The sequence below is a fragment of the Zingiber officinale genome, chromosome 1A (genome assembly GCF_018446385.1).
Source record: "Zingiber officinale cultivar Zhangliang chromosome 1A, Zo_v1.1, whole genome shotgun sequence".
Lineage (NCBI taxonomy): Eukaryota > Viridiplantae > Streptophyta > Magnoliopsida > Zingiberales > Zingiberaceae > Zingiber > Zingiber officinale.
The window spans coordinates 57,877,124-57,891,254 of record NC_055987.1 but is presented as its reverse complement, the minus strand read 5'-3'; positions in this window follow the sequence as shown (position 1 = coordinate 57,891,254).

Below are 14,131 nucleotides of genomic sequence, written 5' to 3'. Positions count from 1 at the left end.
CTCTCCAAATTTGAATCTAAGACCATTAAACTCTAACTATACTTTCCATGTGATAGAAATAATTTTAAAATGATTATGTAGTGTTGTTCAAAATTTGAATTGGAATATATGATGGTAAAATATGATTATACTTGTTCCTATCGTCTCTATCAATTTATGTCAAGATCAATAGAGATAAATCATGGATGACTAGTAATCAATATTTACGTCGAATTTGAATAATACATAAATAAACTCTAGAAGGTCATTGGAATTTAACTGTGCTACTAAATCTTTAAGACAGGGAAAAGAAAGGATAATTTTAAAGTGACTAATACTCAAAAATATAATATAAAAATTTTGGTTGACATTGTTACATAGTCATTTTTTAAAAAAAAAATTAAATGTTAAAAATATACATAAATGCATTTTAATGTTCTATTTACTCGGAAGTGTAGATGATGGAAGGATAGAAAGTAAGGATTGAAATAAATTTTTAAGACGTGGAAAAAAATGGATAAAGGAAAAGAGGATGGGAAAAGAATCTTAGAGACGAAGACAGGATGAATGAAATATAAGAAAGGAATATATTAGCGTAATTAGTATGAACGGTCAAATCTAAATTTCAATGAATGACAAATAGATTAAAGTTAGGTGTGATGTGATATAATTTTATTATTAAGTATGTAAGGCTTAACAGGTCTGGAGGACCTAACATTAGACTGAAATCTAATAAGGTCTGTTGGACCTGATAGCTGGTGTAGAAGTCCAGATAGATCAAGAAATAACCTGATATCCAGCGGAAAATCCAACTAGATCTGCGGGACTTGATAGCTGGCCGAAATCCAGTTGGATTTGCGGACATGACAACTGACGAGAATACTTGGTAGGTCAAAGGCAAGTCAAACAATTCTGTATGGTAAGTAAAGTAAGTCACTAGAGGAGAGTATTCTAGTAAGGCGAGTCTCAATTAGAGACTTTAGGAGTTGATCCAATTTAAGTCCATTTTGGATATCTAAACTGAGACCATAACTAGATCCTAGTCTCGGAAAGATATGATCTAATTAATAATGTTATTTTATTATTATGCTAACTCTGTTTTGCATGGTATAATTTGTTATTTGGACTAACGCATCTTGCAAGAATGAAAAACACCTCAAGCCTTGGATGAACAATGATCCTAGCCTCATATCACTATTCACCTAAGGCGCCTCCTATTCGAGTGGAGGCGTCTTGGATGCTTTGTCGAAGTCCATGCATGGAAGGGTGCGGAAGTGCCTCCCATGCGGTTGGAAGCGCCTTGAAACTTGGTGATGGAGGCGCCTCAGAAAGCTTTGAAAGCTCCCTCTAGAGGATAAAATCCGTAAGTTGCGAGTTTTATCGATTCTAAAGACAAGGGGATAAAAGTTGTTGTTGGAGGTGCCTCAGACGAAACTGGAGGCACCTTTAATAGTCCATATAAGCCCTATTCGAGCAGCTATCAAGACACATCTTCTCTATGAGTTGCAAAGACCTTTCTGTTATTGCGAACACATTTGACTACTGCTGTGCTACTACTCCGCAACTTTCAACTGTTGCCGACAAATTGACACCAACTCCTGGTCGCTTCTGAATCCTCTTTGTATGAGTTGGTAACAAAGTTAATTACTGCATCTCTTTATTATTTGTAAAAAGGGAGTGTAGGTTGTTACATTTTCCTTTTTCGATATCTTGTATTCGATTCTTTCTTCCGGCAGTCCTAGAAGAGGTTGATAGTGGATTTTCTGTTGATATGGTCTGAGGGATCGTGTGTCTCGGAGTAGGAGTTGTCAAAGGCTCCGAACCAAGTAACACATTGTGTTAGGTTTTTCTTCTTACTTTTAATTTCATTGTACTTTGTTTTTAATTTTTAAAAGATAAGTTTTTAATATACGTGATTCACCCCCTCTCTCGCGTGCCTCAATCCGACATAAGGTAGCATGGGTGGTTGTCACCTTGCACTCGTCTTGAGTAGCAGGGGAGCCCCATGGGCAACCATGCTTGTTTGTTCTTTCCATACCTTGCAATCTCTACCTTATACTTGATGCTTCCTTCAATGCCTTCACTCCAGTTGACAACTATCTCCTTGCTTGTGGATCTTCTCAGAATGTACCATTCTCAGGCCAGGATTTTCTTCCTGATTCACAAGAATCCTCCTTCACTTTAAGAACCTCTACCGATGGTGTTTTCTCCATCTCTTCCTCCTCTCGTTCTCACTTCCTTCCCTAATTTACAATCTCTTCATGTCTTCACCCATCCGACATCCTACAATTTTGACATCCAACAAGAGGCCTCGATTAGATCTGTCTCTACTTCCATCTGATTTCGAATTTCGGCCATGATTTCGCCTCTACTCCTTTAACAATGGTGAAACATGAGTTTGTCCTCATGAATAACTTCACCTTCAAGAACTCCAGTCACACTTACTTGTTCAAGGAGTATTTGTTGGTGCGGGAAACATCAAATGATCAAACCTAAGTTTTAATAATGACAAAGAATTCAAAGTTAAGGGTTATTGTAGTTCTAATGAATCTGATTGAGCGTGCAGGGAAATCCTATGTGAGTTAGGCAAGGTAAAAGTCCTAGTAAATACTATACAAGTGGAAAGCCCTAGTTGTTGCTAGGCAAGGAAGTCTTGATCCAAGAGACTGGGCAAAAGTCTTAGCAGGTCGAGGATATCGGGTAGAAAATCCTACTAGTCAAAGACAGTAGGTGAAAGTCCTAGAGGTTATGGACACCAGGCGAAAAACTGGACGTGTTAGATTCAATAATTAAATAAAATAATCACATTAATTAAGAAAATACTTGTAAGAATTCTTAAAGATTTTTATAAATTTTTTATAATTTAATCTAAGTTAAGATAGCACATTTTAATGGAATAGATATATTAGGCTTAGGAAAAATTTATTTGGATTATCACTTAATTAGGAGCTGATTAATTTGATTAACCTATAGTTGAATCAATCAAAACCTAATCTCTTATCCACCTCATTCCCAATTTCCTTTTCCCCAAACCCATCACCAACACCGCCATCTATCCCCCTCCCTCTCGCGACCTAGCTGCTCCACCTATCGTCGCCGCACTTGCTGAGTGAGGTCGACCCAAAGACACCACTAGTTGTTCTGCTCGCGGGCCTCAACGGACAACTTCCCTTCTAGCCCATGCCTTAGCTTGAAGCCGCCCCATTTTCGGATCGCTGCGAGCACAAGCGTAGTCGACCACCGTGGTCAGATGCCAGATTCCATGAGTCCCATATCTAACGCCCTACCCTCGTCGATCCGCCCTCAGTTGCATGGATTATTGCCATCAGGCCTTCCCCTAAACCAGTTGTCGCTACTGTTGCTTTGTTCTAGCCATCAGCTAGTCGCCATCGCCCATTTTGCTCGCTAGTTCACACCAACTGCTTACCTTCTAGATCTCGCATCTCAACCGCATCAAGCAACCATCGGTTGCTGCGAATAGTCATCAATCAACTGAGCAGCCATAGTCATCTCTCATTTTCTCCAGCCACGAGCACTACCGACGTTCTTTGAACTTCCCTGTTGTCATCCACTTACCTACTTTGTCATTCATCAAAATCTGAGTTAGACCGTTAGTGCTAACTGCACCAACAGTGTAGACCCAAGATGATGATTGGGTATAAGTCAAAGTACCCGAAGGTGTTTAGATAGCCCACATAAGATTCACCGCTCCTTACGAAGAGGCGTATATCCTATGGCCACTCATTAGGATTATTACTCAAAGTCTTTGGCCAAAGCATCACATGTTAAGAGTATGAGACTCTTGTACACATATTGTAACGCCCGCCCCTTATCCCACTCCTGCCTAGTGAGGGCGGGGTTACTTTCTTTGACTCAGCATACATAAACATACATACAGCGGAAGCATATATTTTTTTTTCTAGAATCATACTAAGCATATGAGCATGAAATAGCATGGTCCAACTTAAATAGTCATATTATTCATTTCTAACACATGCATAGGGAATCATGAAAGACATCACATAACATAACATATTATTGATAAGTTCACTTAAGCAGGTCATTTTATTTCTTTAGCCAAGTCACCATCACACATCTCTTGTCCCTTCCTGCTGCTCCTCTAGTTTATCCATCCTTTACCTTTATCTGTGGTACAAGGAAAAGTATCTGTAAGCACTCAAGGCTTAGTGAGATCCTTTCCTACTCACAAAACCAACATATCATGTAAAATCATCATATCATACATCATAGAATAAATGACGCTCATATCATCATATAATTAAAAACATATCGTATCATGGCATAAATTTCAATAATATCGTAACATAAAGTAAACAACATATTATGGCATAAATCTTATCATGATATAAGTAACATCATATCATAGCATAAATCATATCATGGTATAGATCATATCATAGCATAAGAAATCATCATATCATGGTATAAATCATATCATAGCATAAGTGTACATCGTAGCATAAGTGAAAGCATCATGACATTTCTTTTCATAGCATCAAGGCATCATATCATATCATAATTGTAAGCATTATTTCACATCATATCGTAAGCATGGATGCAAGATGTCCTTTAAAACATGGGTAATGTCATGTGCAATATGCCTTTCAAAACATGATTTATGTCATGTGTGAGATGTCTTAAAACAATATCATATAGTACTTGAAAATAATCTCAACATGAAAGGGGCCCGGCTTAGTACCACATACATACATAATGCGCGCATTCTAAGTAGACCCAAGGTAGCTAGTCTTGAACCTACTAGGAACTAGACCCGTAGCTCGGCCTAGGGGCACGTAAGGAGCCCACCCTTTACTAGGCCCGTAATTCGACCTAGGGGCGCATAAGGAGCCCACCCTTTTGGTACAAGCCATTCAAAGTAAAATACATGTCATATCATATCTTTATCATTTCATAACCTATTCGTGTCATTCATAGCATATCATATTCATGTCATTCATAGCATATCATGTCCATGTCATTCATAGCATATCATGTTCATGTCATTCATAGCATATCAAGTTCATGGCATTCATAGCATATCATGTTCATGTCATTCATGTCATTCATAAGATATGCATAAATGAGCACATAGTCATGCATACTTGGGCACATAGCCATCATATTTGGGCACGTAGCCATCACATTTGGGCACATAGCCAATATAGGTATCATTCTCATGCATGGTTCATAAGCATACTTAAACGAGCATATATAATATATCATGGAAGGAAAAGAAAACATAATCATGCATGGATCACGAGTTAACTTCTCCTAATTCATATCATGGCAAAGGAAAGTACATAATCAGTCATAATTTGGTCTAAATCCTAAACCAACTAAGGGTGGCCGAAACATGCATAGGCTCACTTAGGTAGCATGAAATCATACAAGCATATGAACCCAAATTCATTTCTATAACATTTATCATAAAGAACATCATGAGCATATTTGATTTAGGTTCTATGCTTCCTAGGTTTAGAAACCCACATTGGCCGAAACATACAAAGTCCAAAACTTGGTTACAAATAGCATGTAAACATGTGAACCCTAAACAATTTCCATGCATTTATCATAGGCAACCACATGAGCATATTAGGTTAAAGTTTCAAGCTTCCTAAGTCCTCAAACATAGGTGGCCGAATGCCACAAAACATAGGTTCTAAGCATGTGAGTACCCTATAAATTTCATAGCATATCATAGAGAAGAACATAAACATGTTAGGGTTGAATTTAGGCTTGCCTAATCCCTACATTTCATTTTGGCCGAAAGTTCACCATGTGAAAACCTAACCCTAAGCAACATGAAATCTCAAGTGCATTATGTTATCTTCATATCCTTTCATAAGGTAAAACATAAGCAAGCTAGATTTGAAGTTGAGCCTCCTTAAGGTATTTAATCCCTTCATGGCCGAAACCCTAAAGTAAGGTCCTACTAGTTCTAAGCAACATACAAGTATAAAACATCAAGAGAACATACATAACATATTATGGGAAACTTCATACTTGATACTTCTTCTAGGATTTTTCAACCAAATATAAGCATGTGAGTACCCTATAAATTTCATAGCATATCATAAAGAAGAACATAAACATGTTAGGGTTGAATTTAAGCTTGCCTAAGCCCTACATTTTATTTTGGCCGAAAGTTCACCATGTGAAAACCTAACCCTAAGCAACATGAAATCTCAAGTGCATTATGTTATCTTCATATCCTTTCATAAGGTAAAACATAAGCAAGCTAGATTTGAGATTGAGCCTTCCTAAGGTATTTAATCCCTTCATGGCCGAAACCCTAAGGTAAGGTCCTACTAGTTCTAAGCAACATATAAGTATAAAACATCAAGAGAACATTCATATCACATCATAGAAGAGATCATAAGCATGTTAGTCTTTAAATTGAGTTTCCCTAGGGTTTTAAGTCTCTTCATGGCCGAACCCTAAGGTGGGGTATTACTTAACTCCAAGTCACATACAAGCATGAAATATAAAGGTCATATTCACAGCATATCATGAGGAAAGAAAACTTAAGCATGTGAGTTTTGGTTTTTAGCTTCCATAAGCCTTACAAGTGTCATGGCCGAAAGTTCAAAAGAAACCCTAGGTTGTTATCCATCTAAACTCGAACAAAATCATATAACAACTTGTACCACAGGTGAGGGGATACTCACATCCTCTTGCTTGGCCTTTTCCCTAAGAGAAGATACCCTTTGTGAAGAGGAAGAAGAAAGCTTCTCCTTCTAGTGCTCCCTTTTGCTTTTCTTGCTTGTGAGAGATAGATCTTGAGGATCCCTTCTTGTGGTTTGGTTTTCTTAGGGAGAAAACCTTAGTTGGATTTTCGGAAAGGGGAGAGGGGATGCTCTAGGTCACGGCAATGGTGAGGAAAGGGAAGAAAAATGAAATCTCTTCTTTGTTTTTCCTCTTATGCTAGGTGGGAGTAAGAAGCAAAAGAAACTTTGCTTTCCCTTCTTCTTAATTCATCCTTTATTCTCTTAATGATGAAGAAAATGTCTTCATTCATCCCCTTAGTTCCTCTCCTCTCATTCCCTCTTGTATCTCCACGAAAATGGAAAAAGAGTGAGGAAGGAAAAGACAACTTGTCTTGCTTCTTAATCAAGAGAATGAGGGAGAAAGCTACTTGATGTTTTCTTGCTTCCTTCTCTTAATCATACTTTTTATCTTTATCTATAATTTTCATTCTCTATTCAACAATAACTTATGATGGTCTAGTGGTAATTCCATAATCCTTAGCTTAAGAAGGTTCAAGGTTCAATCCTTGACCAATTCCTTTTCTTTTATATATTTTTGGTTCTATCTTATCTTCTTTTATTCTAAGAGAAAATCTCCACATACTTAGCTTAAGAAATTCGTGGGTGTTACACATATACGAGTAATTTGAATCCATATAACAAGGAAGTATTGTAGGGGGTGTTGCGGCCGGCTAAAAGGGGGGGTTGAATAAATGTGCCCCCCAAATACTCACTTCCTACGTATTCGTTAGCACAGCGGAATACAAACAAATACAAATACGAATACAAAAGCTAAAGATAATGAGAAAGGAAATGCAAACCGCTAACACGTCGATGTAAGTTCAGAGAAAACTTGCTTCTACTCCATGGCTATCCGTAAGGTGGGCGATCCCTCAATCCGTTTGTGGATTAGTTCTCGGAAACTCCAACTAGCTCAAACCTCCTTGTGGGTGGAGAAACCTCACCACAACACTCACCAAAAATACTTGGACACAAGGGAAACGTTGAGCGCTCAGTGACTACTAATTAGGCTTTAATTAAGTCTAATTTCGTCACCTTGGTCGGCCATCCCAAACTCCTTCTTATAGAGCTTGGAAGAAAACACCCATGCTATTTTACCATTACCAGTTGACTGGTCCTTACACCAGTCGACTGGTGTCAGTCCAACGGCTCTCTCAACAGCTCTCTACCAGTCGACTGCTACAGTACACCAGTCGACTGCTACAATGCACTAGTCGACTGCTACAGTGCCTTTGACTACTACAGTACCTCCCGTTGACTACTACAGTGTCCTTGGGATTTTTCCCTGAATACAATCTCTCATGCACTCTTACCCTCACGACTCACTTGACTATTCGTTGTAGTCTTGACCTCTTGCCTTCAAGCCTACTTCCTTTGGCTCTCGTCCCTCGGATGCATCGAAGCCCGCTGGTCATCCCCAATGTCATCCTTCATGTATGCCTCAAAGTTGCTTCCCTCGGCCCTTGTCATTGTTGTCTTGTCCACGGTCCCTCGGATGCTCCATCCTTCACCGGACCCGAAGCCATCAAGCTGAGTCATATGTGTATCCTGCACATACACATATCAAATAATAAGGGTAAATCTAACTTAAACCCTTTGCCTAAACACCAAAACACATGATCACACGGACCATTGGGATTACTCCAACAAGTATTACTTAGGCTAGGTATAACGTAGTTAGCCTAGTAGGGGCAAACACATAGACCATGTCCTGAACCAAGTGGGTATAAGATGAGTGAAAGGAACAAGTAATGACTCACTGTAGCTACTGAAGAGTTTATAATTAATTTTGAGATCAACTGTAATTTTTCCATTAATTGGGGATCATGATGTACTACTAGGCACCACTTATGATCATTCCATAATTAAATAGTTAATTATGGATGACCAAGATAAACTGAAAACCTATTAGGTCACAAACACTATGAGTCTCTAAAAGATATAAAATAAGTTAGAGAATAGGATTCTCAGATCAAGAGATAAATGTTTGGTTGAACTATACACAAAATAAATATGGAAATATTTGTCGGAACGGAAGCGCGGATGTGCCACATCTCTTATAAAAGAGTTGGACTCTATTTGGTTTAGTCATGAACCAATTTAGTATAACTATGAACCAACTGTTGGACCCCGTGATAGTTTTGATGTGATCAACCAAGTTGGTTAGGTCCTGCGTTGTATTTGATCCCTGTGTCTGAGTGTGCAGGAGCTTAGGAGAAGGACGGCACGGGAAGGGAGCCGACGGGCTCGGTGCGTCCGAAGGACGAAAGAGCTGCGGAAGAGTACTTCGATGGGCGTGAAGAGCGTGCTTCAGGCAAAAGTCCTAGGGGTGGTAACCCTAGGTGGAAAATCCTGGTGTCGCGAACTAGGTGAAAGACTGGACGGGTCGGGAAGCGGGCGTTCAGCAGAAAGTCCGGAGGCATCGAGCACCGAGCAAAAGTCCAGTCGATCTGGAGGATCACACTAGCAAAAGGTAAAATCTCCTGAGTGGAGTAGGTGAAGACGCGTTCCCCGTAGAGGGAACAGTAGGCATCGGGTCGACCTAGGGTTTCTGGTCAGAAACCCGAAGTCAGACCCGGACAGTCCGATAACTGTCAAATTTGTTTATATACTATCTTTTGTGTTCTAACTCTGTTTTGCAAGAAACTAATCTTTTTGTGCAGGGTTAGGACTGACCAGGATCGGTCGACCGAACCTTGGGATCGGTCGACCGAACCTCCAAACTACCAGATCAGATCTCCAGAAGTTGGACTGGGCTCGACCAGGGATCGGTCGACCGGACCTCGGGATCGGTCGACCGAACCTGGGATAGGTATCGACTGGATCAAGCCGAAGTGTGCGGATCAGAGGAGACTGATCGGTCGACCGGACCTTGGGATCGGTCGACCGAACGCAGGGATAAAGTTTGACCAGATCGAAACAGAGCGACGGATCAGATGCGGTGGAGATCATCTGATCGGTCGACCGAACATGAGGATCGGTTGACCGATTCGCTTCGGGTCAAATCTGATCCCGAGACTTGGGGATCTGGATCAGACCTTGCAGAGCTATAAAAAGAGGCCTCGGGGTGCAGCTCAGATCATCGAATTCCGAACAGAAGTGTTGTGCTCTTGTGTGCTCTATACGCTTCAACAACGCTCTGCTGCTACAACGAACTAAAACTCCAAAGCTCGTCTACTTTCTTGTTCGTTGGTATAACTTTCTTATTTGCACTTAACTGTAATTGATTCTAGTTTGTAATAATTCCGGATTTATAGTTGTTGCCCACCGAAAGCGGTCAAGGACCGCGGGCCTTCGAGTAGGAGTCGAGATAGGCTCCGAACGAAGTAAAACACCTGCGTCTTTTGTGTTTGCATTTACTTTCCGCTGCGTTTCTACTCTGTGTTTAAATCGTTAAAATAGCCACGAGCGCTATTCACCCCCCCCCCCCTCTAGCGCTTTCGATCCATCAGGGAGGAAGTCCATGTTAGTGCGGTTAGCACTAACGGTCTAACTTAGGTTTTGATGAATGACAAAGTAAGTTAAATTAGGTTCATTGTGATCTAACAATCTCATTGAGTGTGCTGGAGAAATCTAGCTAGGTCAATGGGCTGACCGGATAGCTGGTACGAAGTCCAACTAGGTCGATGAGCCAACCAGATAGCTGGCACAAAGTCCAACTAGGTCGACGGACTGACCGGATAGCTGGCAGTAAGTCCAACTAGGTCGACGAGTCGACCAGATAGCTGGCACGAAGTCCAGCTAGGTCGATGGGCTAACCGAATAGCCGACATAAAGTCCAGACTGGCTGACTGGATGTCTGGCAAAAGGTAAGTAAAGGTAAGTCACTTGAGGAGAGTGACTTTGTGAGGGTGTGTCCCAGTTGAGGAACAGTAGGCATCGGTCCAGTTTAGGTCCATTTGGGATCTCTAGACTAAGACCTTGACTAGTTCCTAATCTGGGAGGACAGGAACTCATTGCTCTATTTATTATATTTGTGCTAACACTTGTCTTGCAGGATATTTGGACTAACACATTTACTGCAGGGCAAGAAAGCAAGCAAAGAAGCAAAGCTACTTTCGGGTGAACAGTATCCGAGGGTGCCTTCCATATCTATGGAAGGCGCCCTGTCACACCCCTAGAGGAGTCCCTGCCGATAAAAATCTGGCAACATCTCCCTTGTACTAGTGACAATATGAAATCATGAATACATAGCGCTCAGGGCCTCTTAATCCTCAGCCAATACGGTCAAAACAATACAATAAAGAAAATACCCGTTCCACGTAGTTTATAGTAGTACAACCTCCGGTTGACTATACATCAAATCACAACCACGCAGTTCATAGTAGTATAGCCTCCGGTTGACTATACATCAAACCACAACCACGCTATTTTATAAAGATAGCCTCTAGCTGACGACATAAAACGAAAGGAACGTAACGATTTTTAAAACATTGCAAATATACATAATACCTACTCCACTACAACGAGGAAAAACCAACCCACTTAGAAAACCTTTGTAGCAAAAAACGAGGGTAGCATACCCAAAACTCGTTAATAAAATCAACGAATGCAAGAACTACACATCACGAGTCTGTAGATCACATGGCAAGGAAACAAAAGATCATACATAGAAATCGTCATAACATGGAGAGAGGACTGGCAGCTGGCACCATCCACTGCTCTGATTTGGTCCTAAGCCAGAGGAAAGGTAGCTCTAACCTTTCTTTGCGTCGTTTCCCCTTTCCGGCACCAGTAGCGCCTAGCGATTGGCCGATAATGGATCAAGAGCTAGGGCACAGTGTTGGTGTTGCTTAGCGTAAGGAGATTAGGGGAGGGATGTCCTCCGCTCCCTTCGTGGCCGCGTTTAATCCTTGCGAGGAGCCAATGGTAGTGTGCACCGGTGATGAAGAAGGGAGGGAGAGAGGGATGAAGAGATGGTCGACTAGCCCTAGATATATCCGCTGCTGACCCTATTACTGTTGGAGACTGACTGGTGGTGGCTCCAGTGAAGGGCGGGATGGATCTGTGCCAGCGACGAAGAGGGATCGGGTGGAGCAGGTTCGCGGAGAAGATGAGGAGAGGAGGAGATGATGTGCAGCGGTGAGAGGAGAAAAGATGGGAAGAATCGAACTTATCTCCACTTATATACTTATATATACTTAGGCTTTGCTTAATCAAACCCTAGGTACACTCCTCAATCAACTCCCACTAAATAGTTATTCCAAACAGGCTTTTCCCAAGTTTATAAATTCATCCCTTCAAAATACGTCATACGAGCTCCGAAAACTTTTCAAAAAATTCTTAAAAATTTCTAAAAATTTCATTAAGGTTATTCGTCTATTAAACCTTATTATACTATTATTATTTTGTTATGGTATTTTACATTCTCCCCCACTAATAAAATTTGGTCTCCAAATTTTTGTTATTTACCTTCTACAAGTACTAGCAATAGATAAACAGTATAAATGCTGAACAGAAATCTAACCCACATACCTCAATTAAAAAGATGGGGGTATTGAGCTCGGATCATATCCTCGAGCTCCCAATTAGCCTTCTCATCAGAATGATACTGTCATCCAACTTTAACCAACTGGATAGTCTTGTTCAGCAGCTGACGCTCTCGGTGGTCCAGAATTCATACCGGAACTTCCTCGTAGGTAACATCAGGCTGAATGGAAACTGATATATCTGACAGAATATGTGCTGGGTTGGGTATATATCTCCTCAGCATGGACACATGGAATACATTGTGAATGCCTGCCAAAGACTGTGGTAGTGCTAGACGGTAAGCTACCGCTCCAACCCTCTCTAAAATCTGGAAAGGCCCAATGTATCGTGGAACTAACTTACCTCGGAGACCAAATCTCTTCACCCCTTTCATGGGTGAAACTCTTAGAAATACATGGTTGCCAGTAGAGAACTCCAGGGGTCTCCGTATTTGATCAGCATAACTCTTCTGACGGTCCTGTGCCTCGACCATCCTCCGTCTGATAGTCTGGACCAACTCTGTCTCCTACTGGGCTCTATGAGGTTCTAGCAGCTGGGGCTTCCCAACCTCCTCCCAGAGGGTGATTGTCTGATAAGGCTTACCATACAACACTTTAAATAGTGTCATTTGGATAGTCAAATGATAGCTATTGTTGTAGGTGAACTCTACCAATGACAGGTGGTCCTCCCAGCTACCTCCAAAATCTATAACGCAAGACCTCAACAAGTCCTCTAAAGTCTGGATGGTCTGCTCTGACTTTCCATCTGTCTGTGGATGAAATGCTGTACTGAAACGGAGATGTGTTCCCAAGGCCTACTACAGACTCTGCCAAAACCAGGACGTGAACCGTGGGTCTCTATCCGATATAATGCTTAAAGAAACACCATGCAATCTGATGATCTCCCGACAATACAGTTCTGCCAATCAATCCAGAGAATCTATCTTCCGAATCGCTAAGAAGTGTGTGGATTTGGTTAATCGATCAACGATTATCCAAATTGCGTCATGGCTTCGTCGTGTCCTAGGCAATCCCACCACAAAATCCATAGTGATGTGCTCCCATTTCCACTTTGGAACAGGAATCCTCTGAAGTAATTCGGCAGGTCTCTAGTGCTCAGCCTTCACCTGGTGACATACTAGACATCTAGCTACAAACTCCGTGATGTCTTTCTTCATGTTGTTCCACTAATAGGAACACCTTAAATCTAGATACATACGGTTTTCGCCTGGGTGGATAGCAAATCGGGAGCGACGAGCCTCCTGAAGTAATTCCTCTATAACCGGGTGAGATTGAGGTATGCATAATCTGCCTCAAAAATAAATAATACCCTCGTCATCTCGGGTGAACTCCATCTGTTGCCCGGAAGCTATCTGGCTGCCAATGGACTGTAAGCGCTGATCACCGGCCTGGGCCTCTCGGATCCTCGTCCTGATCGATGACTGAGCAACCATGGTAACAAGGATACCCTGCTTTGTCTATATCTGCTCCTCAAGGCCCAATTGGAGAAACCTTGAATCAAGTCCGTGACTAAAACTCAATGGCAAGCTAATGTCCCTCTGGAATTTCGGCTAAGTGCATCGACAACCACGTTAGCTTTCCCCGGGTGGTAGCTAATGGTACATTCATAATCCTTCAGGAACTCTATCCATCTCCTCTATCAGAGATTGAGTTCCTTCTAGGTGAAAAGATATTTGAGACACTTATGATCAGTGAGAATCTCAAATGTAATACCATACAGATGATGCCGCCAAATCTTCAAAGGAAAGATAATGGCGACCAACTCTAGATCATGTATTGGGTAGTTCTTCTCATACTCCTTCAACTGACGAGAAGCATAGGAGACTACCCTGCCATGCTACATCAAAACAACGCTCAAACCCTATAGAGAAGCGT